The sequence below is a fragment of the Triturus cristatus genome, chromosome 6, assembly GCF_964204655.1.
Source record: "Triturus cristatus chromosome 6, aTriCri1.1, whole genome shotgun sequence".
Classification (NCBI taxonomy): Eukaryota; Metazoa; Chordata; class Amphibia; order Caudata; family Salamandridae; genus Triturus; species Triturus cristatus.
In genome coordinates, this window is record NC_140589.1 from 1,716,561,288 (window position 1) to 1,716,574,246 (window position 12,959).

Here is a 12,959-nt window from a genome sequence, read left to right on the forward strand (position 1 = left end):
TTCTCGCGACAGGAGTGTGTACAAGGGCAGTGGACGGGGCAGTCACAGAAAGTTAGCACTTGTACATACGTGTTTACCTTTATACAGTCTGCTTTCACATCTGGGTGATTTACCACTCCCAGGAATTAATATATGTTCTATTTTTAGGTGGGTTATTACTGCATTGCTGTTTTTTCCCAAGGTAAGCTGCGTGGTGGACGGCGGTGTTGGACGCAGGTCTATTTCCGGCTGGGAGTACGCAGGATTCGAATGGTAAGAGGAGAGCGGGGGGCTCGCATTGCATTGCTTCTGGTAGCCGCCGGGTGGGTCTACGTTAGAGTTCACTCACCCCTGACAAACCGGATAAGCCGGGGCGTTGTGGTTACGGTTGCATGGTGCTTACAGCCCCCTGTACATCCTCCATCTGGTGAAGGTAAAAGCGCACTTACACCTGTGTTTGAATATTAGGAGTGTAGGGCGGTGCACCTCAGTCATGCCGAGGTCGATGGGTGGTAAAGGAGGGTCCAAGATGGAGGCTATGATGCAGGCCATGATGCGGGAGATGAACAGCATTAATAGGCGGTTGGGGAAGGTTGATGAATTGGAGGCCCTCATGAATGAAAGGTTTGCTGATCCCCCAGGCCCTTCAGGTAGGCCCGCGCGGCAGCGAAAGGCACCCTTGCCAAGGGGGGATTTTGCTAGCCCGCCAAAGAAGTCTAAGGCCAAGAAGCCCAGGTGCAGTGCCCCAGCCCCAGTAGTTCCGGTCTCGATTCCTCCAGCACCCCCGAGTCCAGTACCTTTTATACCTGTGCCGGTAGTTCCGGAGCCCGCTGCACCGGCTCCTGCCATGCCGCCGGCGTTACCTCCTGTGGGCCCTGTTTCCCCGCCCGTGGTACCGAGGCCAGGGCCGGGCCTGCCGCCACCGGTCACTCCGTTGCCTGCCATACCAGTGCCACCGGCCACGCCCCCTGGGGCGACCGTAGTCCCAGTTGATAGCCCGGACTCGGTCCCTGCTGAATTGGCATCTCAAATAGCGGCCTTATTGCCTTGGTTACAAAAGGGGGGCGTGTTACCTGCTTCATCAGATCACGCGGCGGAAGCGGCGCAGTTGGTAGAAAGGATTAAATCGGCAGCGGCAGCAGACAGAGCTGCGGTACCATCATCTGCTTCACTTTCAGGTTCCAGCCCCGCTCAACCGAACGCAGACGGTGGTCAACCGGCCCGGGTACAAGGAAATGGTAAGGAGGTGGCGCTGCCTCTCTTGGGGGATGGGTCAATTCCCTCCAGGAGTGAGAATTTGGCACAACATGTGTCCCAGGCAACGAAAGAAATGATCTGGGCGGGAAAATATATTTACATTTTTTCGTTGCTACTTGATAGCAGGGAAATGGAACATGCGAAGACACTAAAGGAATGGATGCTTCCTAGTGAATGGAGGGCGCAGTGTTCTAGATTTAAGGTGGAGGAAACTTTGCTCAACTGGGTCAGGGCTTTCGCAGTATTCACAACCATCATGTCCGAACGGCCTCCTAATGTGCAGGCGCCATTGGCTTGCTACCAGAGTAGGATTGTGGGGTGGAGCGAGCAGTACCCGGGGGATGCCTGGAAGGAGTATGATGTTAATTTCAGGAAGGCTAAAGAATTTGACTCATCACTGACATGGGATAGGGTTGATTCTGTGTCGTGGCATAGGCAGTTCTCAGGGAGCTCAGCCCCACTCCAGTCCACCAGTGCGGGCAGGGGGTACTCCACCAGACCTCAACACCCCTTTCGGTCGGCCCAGGGGAGCGAGGTCCCGGGTAGGAGTAGGGGGGGGTTTGAGAGAAAAGGGGTGTGCTGGGATTTTAATAAGCGCACCTGCACGAGGGCCCTTGGCACCTGTAGATTTAGACATGCATGTGCAGTCTGCGGTCACCCCTCCCACCCCGAGTCATCTTGCAGGTCTAAGCAGGGCAACCACAGTCAGAAGGGGAGGGGGAAGCCAGAGTAGTGCAGATCACTTGGTTATCCCTACCCCTATAGATGTTTTGACAATGATTCCTTGGTTGAATAGGTATCCGAATCACACAGCGGCCACTCTACTTCAGGAAGGTTTTTCACAAGGTTTTAGGATCCCGGCAGGGGGGTACACAGGTAGTGCACATTGCAGGAACCAACTGTCAGTGCAACATAACCCCACAGTGGTGGCTGCTAAGATTAGCAAGGAACTGTCTTTGGGTAGGATAGCTGGCCCTTTCCAGACGGTGCCTGTTCCCAATTTTGTGTGTTCTCCACTAGGGGTTGTACCTAAGAAAGAGAGGGGGGAGTTCAGACTGATCCACAACCTGTCGGCACCTAGAGGAGCGTCATTGAATGATGCGATTGATGAGGGGATTTGTCGTGTAAAGTACGCCTCATTTGACCAGGCAGTTGACTTATTGCGGGCGCTGGGGCCAGGGGCGATGATGGCAAAATCAGACATAGAATCTGCTTTCCGTCTCCTCCCAGTCCATCCTCTGGACCACCATTTATTAGGTTTCACTTTTGATGGCAAGTTCTATATGGATAAATGCATGCCCATGGGCTGTTCCATCTCATGTGCCTATTTCGAGACGTTCAGCTCATTTTTGGAATGGGTCATGAGAGAGGCGACGGGCCACCGGCAGGTTATGCATTATCTGGACGATTTCCTTTTCTTGGGTGCGGCGGGATCTCAGGAGTGTGCGTGGGCGTTGCAGGAATTTTTTGCGCTCATGCGGGCTTTTGGGGTCCCGCTAGCACCGGGGAAGACAGTCGGACCGTCCACCTGCTTAGAATTCCTTGGTATCGAAATTGACTCAGTGGAAGAATGCTTCAGGTTGCCCGTGGACAAAGTGTCTAGGTTTAGAGCAGCCCTGCGTCAATGCCTACGCAAAGACAAGGTTACATTGCAACAGCTACAGGAAGTGGTGGGGTAATTGAATTTTGCCCTTCGGGTCATCCCAATGGCACGCCCCTTTTCACGCTCCATTGCTCAAGCCATGAAAGGGTTACGGGAGAAACATCACCGCACGAGGTTGTCATCTGAGGTTCGCCAGGATATGCTTATTTGGATGGCATTCCTGGAGGATTTCAATGGCAGAGTAGTGTGGTCAGGTCCTCCCGCCACATCAGCAGAATTGGGCTTATGGACAGACGCTGCGGGGAGTGCGGGCTTTGGTGCCATCCTGGGGACTAAGTGGGTCGCCCAGCGGTGGCCGGCGGAATGGAGAACATGGGGTCTGACCGCCAATATTGGCTTCCTGGAACTCTTCCCGATATGGGTAGCATTGATGGTCTAGCCGGAACACTTATGCAATCAATCCGTGGTGTTCTGGTCGGATAACATGACAGTTGTGGAATGCATAAATCAGCAGGGGGCACGCTGTCCATTCATACTGCGCTTAATAAAGGAGATTGTGTTGCAATGCTTAAAATGGAATGTGGTGTTCAGAGCCAAGCATGTCCCTGGCATCCTCAACAATGCAGCTGACTCCCTTTCTCGCTTTAAAATGCAGGTTTTCAGGGAACATCTTCCTGCGGCAGACCCCCAGCCAGCGCAAATTCCCGGCAGTACTTTGGCAGATTGGTGCCCCAGATTACAAGACCTCGTGGTTGCTAGCTTAGCCCCCAGGACCAGGACAGCTTACGAAGGGGCGTTTTTGTCTTACCGGGCCTTTTTGGGGCAGGAATGGGAGGTTAGGTGGGCGCAGGAGGACAGTTTTGCAGCTTACCTAGAATCGATGCACAGGGAAGGGCGCTCAGTGGCGGCTGCGAGCAGACATAGGGCGGCGGTCTCCTTCTTCGCACAGGGTAAGGGTGTGCGGGATCCCACTAACACCTTTCTGGTACGCAAGGCTTTGAGGGGTTGGCGCCGCTTACAAGGTTGCCGGGGTGATAAGAGGAGGCCCATTGGACTGGCACGGCTGACAGCATTACTGGGGGCGCTGCACAGTGTATGTAGCTCACAGTGGGAAGTACTTTTGTTCAAGGCTGCATTTTCCCTGGCCTTCTATGGGGCTTTGAGGGTTGGGGAGTTAGTGGCTGGGTCAAAGGCTGATAGGGTGGGCGGACTACAGTGGGCCGGCGTGAAGATCAGGGAGGACGTTCTGTGGATAACAATTCAGAGATCAAAAACTGATCAGGATTCTCGGGGTCACACTATAGTGCTCCGCCGGGCTCGGGCTAACCCTTGCTGCCCGGTTTCTCACGTGGAGGCTTTCTGCAGGCAGCGGGAGGGCACGGTGGGGGGCGCACTGTTGTGTCATGCCGATGATACACCATTGACCAGGTACCAGTTTAGACGAGTCTTGGAGTTAACGGTCGGACGGGCAGGTTTTGATCCAAAGGAATTCGGCACCCACTCATTTAGGATTGGGGCAGCAACTGAGGCAGTGGCGAGGGGTCTCTCAGTTGAGAATGTGAAGAGACTGGGGAGATGGTCGTCCGAACGTTACAAGAGTTATGTACGAATTGACATGTTATGACAGGATGGTGCTCACGCCTGGTATGTTTCTGGTTTTTTGCAGTTTCTCAAACCTGTCACGCAGGGGAGGAACTCGTCACCGGGCGTCAACCACCGACATCGGCACAGCACGGAGGACACAAGAAATTGGTGACTTGGATTGTGGGCCACTCTTATGTTAGGCGTGCCGAACATGTTTTTCTTTCAGGAGACCGTAGGAAGGAGGTGGCGCAGAAGGGGTTTGATATCTCATTCTTCGGGAGAGGGGGTTTATGCCTCAACCAGTTTCGGAACTTTTTTCAGGGACTATTAGCTCAGCAGCCCGCTCCCCCCTCAGTGGTGATACTTCACCTGGGGGAGAATGATTTGGCCAAATTGGGGAGGCGCTTGCTTATTGAGGAGATCATTTCCACTGCGGGGTGGGTGGCCAGGACTTGTCCGGGTTCCACAGTAGTCTGGTCGCAACTTATCCCTCGGTGGCAGTGGCGAGGGGGGGACTCGGTTAGGGCGTTGAATCACTCGGTACGGAGGATCAACACACAGTTGGACAAATTATTTCGAGCCCCCCGGTTGCAGACGATTCCACATGGGTGTATCTGGGGTGAGCGGTTCTACCTGAGGGACGGGGTGCACTTGACTGAGGCAGCGAATGTCTTGTGGTCTAATAATGTCTGGGCCTGGTTGGAGGGATTTGCAAGGTAAGCGCGCTCCTGGCTTAGGTCTAGGGAAGGGGGAGGCCAGATCGTCGGTCAACAATGCTGGCCTGTGGCGGTAAGGTCATGACCGGTGAGCAACTATTTTAAGGTCTGAGGGGGCGGGCATCATCCTATGGAGGTTCCCGCCCAGGGGGAGGGGCCATTGGCCCCTCCTAGAACTTCAGGGGCAAGGTAACTGGTGCTTCAAAGGGGCGCGGGTTGGGGAGTCACACTTTCCTTAGGCTGGTAGCCACCCCGCGCGCGCATACTCATTACGTCACCGGATGGCGCAGAGTAAGGGCCCTCCTTTAGTGGGTAAATGAAGTTCACGGCGTGGACCGGGTAATTACCGGGCCCGGCTGCGCATGCGCACATCTGAGGCGCAGCTAGTAGGACCTGACACCGGTTAGCGACCTTGCCATTTGGCCCAGAAATGTTAGTATACAAAAATGCAGATGAGGATGTTAGACTCGGTTAGGAAACAATCTGCATTAGAGTCTTTGTTAAGGATAGTCATTCACACTTGTTGACAATAATGTATCTAATGTCCTGCTGATTTTTGTATAACGGTTTATCATGCAATTATAAAAATGTTATTGTTTTATAACTTAATAAATACGGCCGGGGGGTCTTGAGACCTCCCACCTTCCAAAGATACCATGCTTATGTTCCTGTTTCTGGGTGTGGTGAGGTCATAAGGGGGGGGGGCGGTAGCCAGTCACTGACCATGTGAAAAGGGGGGGCTCTGGGCCCCCCCACCCGCATGGCGGTGCGGCGACCCCTCCCCTTGTCCTCCGGACCTCTCGGTGGTGGGGCGTGTCCACTGGGGCGCGCCCTGTCACCGATTGGTTGCCACCCCACCCTTGACCCGGATGGCGTTAATCGACATCCGGGTCGGGGGAAGGGGGGGGGGGGGTGGGCCGCTAGGAAATAAAGAGGCGGGGAGCGCCCAGGTGACCCCCTTGTTGCCTGGACGCTCCCCCACACCGGACGTGCCCCGCGCTCGGGGCCTTGTGTTTTTTCCCCACCCACCATCCCTGTAGGACGCGGTTGATGCGTTACTAGTCCGATTTAGGGTGTAAATTGCTAGGTTGGGGTTAACTTACTTTCTCAGGCACGGTAAATTGGGTCTGAAATGTTGGTTTTTCTGATGAGGTTTTCTTTTAGGATTTTCTCTCCCATTGTAGTGATCGATATTGTATTGCGAAGATATGTTGCTGATTATGCTTTATCGTAGGCCTTTTTTCTCCCAATGTAGTGAATGGTACTGTATTAAGTGTCACTGGTACAATTATGTCTAGGCCTTTTTTTTCCCTTGTAGCTCTACGGTGTTATACATGATGTATGTTTTGTTTTTAGTCAGTGTAGTTGTACTTTAGAATTTTTTCCCATAGGTCGTCGTATTTATTAGGAATGGGGCATGCGGTAAGGTCATGACCGGTGAGCAACTATTTTAAGGTCTGAGGGGGCGGGCATCATCCTGTGGAGGTTCCCGCCCAGGGGGAGGGGCCATTGGCCCCTCCTAGAACTTCAGGGGCAAGGTAACTGGTGCTTCAAAGGGGCGCGGGTTGGGGAGTCACGCTTTCCTTAGGCTGGTAGCCACCCCGCGCGCGCATACTCATGACGTCACCGGATGGCGCAGAGTAAGGGCCCTCCTTTAGTGGGTAAATGAAGTTCACGGCGTGGACCGGGTAATTACCGGGCCCGGCTGCGCATGCGCACATCTGAGGCGCAGCTAGTAGGACCTGACACCGGTTAGCGACCTTGCCATTTGGCCCAGAAATGTTAGTATACAAAAATGCAGATGAGGATGTTAGACTCGGTTAGGAAACAATCTGTATTAGAGTCTTTGTTAAGGATAGTCATTCACACTTGTTGACAATAATGTATCTAATGTCCTGCTGATTTTTGTATAACGGTTTATCATGCAATTATAAAAATTTTATTGTTTTATAACTTAATAAATACGGCCGGGGGGTCTTGAGACCTCCCGCCTTCCAAAGATACCATGCTTATGTTCCTGTTTCTGGGTGTGGTGAGGTCATAAGGGGGGGGGGGGCGGTAGCCAGTCACTGACCATGTGATGTAAGGATAACGTCCTAACAGACATTATGAACTTAAAGCGATAAACATGTGACCAAATCACCAAAAAGAAGTGTGGCCATTTAGTGTGGGTTCTGAGAAAAACTTGCACACAAAAAACTACCCGACAGACAAGTAAAACATTTGTCAATGCAGAAAAAGAGAAATGCTGAACATGAAAAGTTACTAAGACAATGACCAGAAATAGCAAAACCCTTTGCGGGTGACATGACACAATGGCCCATCTTACATAAAATGTTTTTTTTTTTAGTCTTCTAAGTGTATTAACCCCTAAAAGATTCTAATGGGGTAAAGTCAGCAATATGTAGCTGTGAGCTAGAATGAAGTCATCTGAAAAGAACAACAGACATTTCAGGCCTTAGACTTTGGTAATCGCCAAAAGTGCTTGTTACTGAGCTGTTTGAATAGAAAAGTAACTCCAGTGTACAAGTTCATAAACGTGACCACCAGACATTGTTACATTACCAATCAAACCTTTTCTCCTGAATGCAGTGTGGAGCAGCAGTACACCATGAGCCTACGACGTGTTCGGTTTGCTTATACTTCCGTCCTTATTACCCGCGCTGTTCGCTGTTGTCCGAACGTGATCCGACACAGAATGAGCATTATGGGACACTCCATATCCCCACATGTGTGAAAGGCTTCGTATGGCACCGGGTACAGCCAAGCAAGTTGAGTGCTGCCACCAAACCCAAGATGGCGGGACGCACTGTTGACGCTCGCCAGGTGACTCAAGGTGCGTCGAAGGAGGGAAGCATTAAACATCAACAAGGAGCTGCCCGTCATCACTGAGGATCCCCCAGCTGCTCCGCAAAGTTAAGATGCATGCGCATGAACCGGCTCGTGCCACTATTTGAAAGTGCACAGAGACGGTTTAACTGCTCAGTATCCAAAGAAGGTCATGCGAGTGAAAAAAAAAAAAACAACCTCACGACAAAGTTTATCCAACGGCAGATGGGAAATTCCAAATGCTGGCACCAAAACCACTTTTAGAGTATGTTGTCGTGCGCGCTAGGACCTTCCCCGCTCGAACAGTAAACAGCAATAAAAAAAAACATGGCAGAGTCCAAACCTTCAGTGGTTGCGAGAAACGTAGAGCTGAAACAATGAGCTGCCAGACAAATTTTCAATCATGCTCAATGTCTTCCGTAGACCCGAGATTGTCACTGCACAGCATTAGCACGATATCCCATCAATGACTGTGTAGTGCGGGTAGACATAATCCCAAAGCACACGGAAATGCCATTTGTGAGGCAAACTGTATTTTGTTGAGCGAGACGTAGCACACTATTCTTGATAATTTAAAGTCCAACAGATGTGATGTTGGTGAGCACAGCACACCTGGGCTGGGGATGTCCGATGTGAAGGACACTGGTGGGGCTGCGAGGCGTGATGCTCCAGTTACTCTTGTTTCTTGTGAATCCTGTTTCTTTTGTGTGAACATTTCCTCCTGGAAATGTACTTGTGCTGTCTGATCTTTTTTTAACCATTTCCTCCTAGAAATGTACTTTATACAGTCAGCGACTGTCGTTCCTGTTGCATCCTTAGTTTCTCAATGTCCAGCCAAGTGATAGCTTCTGTAAAGTCAGTTGTACGCATGGGTTTGTCTCCAGACATTGCCAGAAATATGTTGTGATGTACCAGACGTAGCCGAGTTGTATCTTAGTAGTTTCTTTATTCCATTAGTTCCAGGATGGTAATCATGTACATCAGCCCCACCAGGAGCAGCCTGCCTGCTGCTCAGCCCATCTTCAACTGTCATACCTCACCACGCAGGCACCCAAACATCCCATTCATGTCCATCACACCAACATTCCACTCAGAACACTCACACTGGCTGAGAGGCTAGGAGCTGGTTAAGATATGAATAACATTAGTAAATAGCATATAACAGACTGCCCAACTGTGAAGTCTGCCGTGCTGCCCACACGCTACCCTGCTCACCAAGGACTGGTTTGCTGCCTAAGGTCTGCTGTTGCTGCACCAGAACTCTTCAACTGCTATGAGCTTCCTTGATGAATCCAGTCTGCCTGGGTGGACCCAGAACTTGAGAAAATCTCCAAGGGTCAGTCGGCTGGCACCCTGTTCAAGCCACAGGGAGATAACGGGCTTCTTCTACATTGACACATCTCCATGCATCTTGATGCAGAGCGATGCAGCCGCCATTAACTCTGGTCCAGTGTGACATAGCTCATCCTCGATGAATATCAGCCCAAGTCCTGGCAAGCTTCGATGGCTTCTTCGACCCTGACACAGTCCCGACGCTGACATCAAACCAGCGTAACGCATCGCATCCCCTGTGAGTACACAATGTAGACCAATTCTTTGCCAGGCCCACCGGCATCCACTATGACCTTGCATCACAACTCTTCTTTAATGGTTATCGACTTTACCATTGCACAGTGCTTGATGCCGGATCTCGCATCGCAACTTCTCGTTGACAACTCATCGATGTTGGCCTGTGGGAACTTGATCCAAGGAATTTGCATCTCAACGGCCAGGTACTTTTTAGCAGACTGAACTCCATCCTGTATCCGACCCTGAACCCATCACGGTCAGCCTGAACTTGTAACTTGGAATTAATTGGTCTGCCGCGATCAGATGACTGCCATTGGCACTGTTTGCCTCTTGGCACTTGATGTCTACCAAACTTTTTAAACTGCATATCGCCAGGGTTACTAATTGGATTTTTGATGTTTTGACCTATTTTTTCTCAATTGATTTGGAATTTTTCTTCTATTGTTTTCACTGTATGTACTGTACTGTTCGTGTGCTGCATACATGATTTACCAGTGGCCTCTAAGTTAAGCTTGGCTGGTTTTGTGTGAAGCTACCAGAGGGTTACGCACAGGTAAAGTTAGTGACTTTAGTGGTTCACCCTGATGGGGATTGTTGCTGTTGCTTGATGAGGGCTCACGCCCTATCTAACCAACAACCCAATTAATCACACATTACTTAACAACTTTGGTTACCGGGACATTTTTTTGCCTGAAGGCACTCAAGCTGGTCAGTACAATATTGATTATGCTCGGATTTTTAAGTACTGTCATCAGAACAGATGATGGCCCACAGAATAACACCAAAACACACAAGATGATGGACGGAATGTTGCAAATTGGCAAAACATTCACCCCCAGTCACAGATCTGGGTTTAATCCATCGTTATTTTGCTCACCACGCCACCCCAGTTCAGACATGGCCATATGCAAATCAGTCTTGACCCTGTGCCTCATGGGAACAGTCCAGCCCGAACTGCCAAGCGATGTCTTCCCTGAACCAGAATCAAGCACACCACAGAGTAACACACCAGGTCGAAACTCCATTGACTTATCACGAGTGGTTCAACAAGAGATTTAGGCTCAATAACATTATTTGGACTTTTGCCCCACAACACAACTGTCTCTTCTCTTGCTTTTCAAATAGCGCTTGACTTGTCTCTCCTCTAAATGTATTCCCTTCACCACTCTCATTGTGTGTTTGAACTCAGTGCACCCCGTGGAGTGACTATTACCAGGTGTTGTTACACTTAACAAGACTATACGGCCTGAAGGTATTGAGTATATATATTGTGCCTCTTCTCTGTGTAAGGGGATCTTATTGCGCGGTGTAACATTCGCATGTGTGGTACAGGCAAAGGTCTTGTGTCTGTTCAAAAGCAAAAACGAAGAACTTTGTCAGTGGATGTTTAACGCAGCCCAATGTTTCTAGAGCTGTACTCGTGTTCTCTAACAGAGAAGCTGCGATCAGTTATTTCCCATTATTTTAGGAGCATAAAGCAGTCACATAGAAGTAAATAGTTCCAATCAAGATTCAGAGCGATCAGAAAGAAAAAAAACGTATTTAAACTTTGCTGTTATCTCTGCATTGAAGTGTTAGCTGAAACTAAAAGCCACCCACCTCTCTGAAAGTGAGGGAGTAACTGCTGTGTGAAGAGAGTGCCTGCAGCTGTCCGATCTGCAGACTTCTGAGGTTTCTGCCAGCAATTTTACAATGTAGGAGCAGATGTGGTTTCATTTGTTGACGTGGATGGAGGTCAGAAGGTCGCAGGAACATTTTCCTATCGGTTTTTAAACATCCTCTCCGATTAAGAAAATTGTGCTACTTGGCATGAACATATGAGTGAATATTTTTATGAGAGATATAATTTAACAAGGATAGGAAGTTAACCTAATCCATTGTTAACGTTTCACCTCATAAGGCTGCTCTCTCAAGTGCTTCAATTAGGCCTCTCACACTCTTGAAGTGCTCTGGACAAGTATAATGTAGTGCGCTGGGCCGCACTGGGAACACAAACCAGCCCTGAAAATTGAGTCCGACCATTCACGGGGGAGGGGATGGGGGGGTGCTGGTTGGAAACACTGCTGCTGCTTTAGATGCAAGGGGCCGGTATTGCAGCCCTGGGCAAAAAAGGCCCCCACCAGTCCAAAACCAGCCCCCACCCTTCTGATCCTCCAGGAAAATGCCCGGTTCCGCTGCGGCCAATCTGGCCCTGGTTGTGCATCGAATAATCCCTACGTCTTTCTGCTGCGTTTTAAATATAAACTTCACACATAGGGCTAGAGACCAAGAATAGATGTAAACGTCTCTCTTCACTTAACCCCAGGCTGCACAATGTCCTCCTTAGCGCCTGGATGGGGTCTGGTGGAGAAGCTTTATAGAAGCCTTGCTAATGATATACATGCTTCAGCTTGTGTGGATTCTCGATGGAAACTTCCCATAACTGGTGTTTAGGCACATGACTTGAGGGCTCTACAAATATTTAAATAAATTAAAATTCCAATATTTTACGGGTTTGCTAAAAAGCAATGATACTTTAATGTTTAAAGGAGTTTCAATTACTGCTGCCTTATCTGTGGAGTAGCATGGTTGTCATGGCCCATAGTACAAGTAAAGACAATTGCCACATCCCCTGCCTTTTATCGTGTGAAAGACAGCCATAACTGGGGATATCAGGCCCTTTATGTACACGGGGTGCGGGTGCCACTGCATCCTTTCCACCACTAACAACACTCGAGACCCATCGAGCAAAGGCATAATCGAGAAAATATGTAATTACAGAATCCGTAAACTGTATTTAGAGAAACAACACAACATTTGTTAACATCACATTAATCTAACATTGCCAGTGACACTTCCCAAAAGGAATTGAAGGCTATTGAAGCAACAGATAACAGTATGTCACAATGTGGCCCTATCCAATCCATTCAAACCAACCCCTTCAAAGAACCTACACACAATAACAGATCCGTAAATAGAGATAATCTCACAAACATCAACATAGAGCAGACTACCCTAACCCATTCTATTAACAAGATAAAGTGTGCACTCATTAATTGCAGATCAGCTAGCAAACATGCACCTGACATATTCGACCTCATCCTAGAGAATGATTTGTCCTCACCGAAACATGATTAAACAATTCCTCCTCCCCCAGGCCTTGATCCATTGGTTCTTCCTAGTAACACAATCTCAGTCAAGCAAGCAGACTCCATCACTCTATCCTCCTGGGAATATCTCTGTATCAATATCTTGATGATAAGCGCCTCGCCAGCAAGCTTCACTTATTCTACCACCCCCCGAGGGATAATCTGACATTCATCGACAAGTTAATGGAAGTCATTTCATCCAACGTCAACTCACAAGTACCACACATTTTCCTGGGTGACTTTAATCCCCTCTGGAACAATGCATACGATCCTGCTGTACAATGTCTTAAAGCG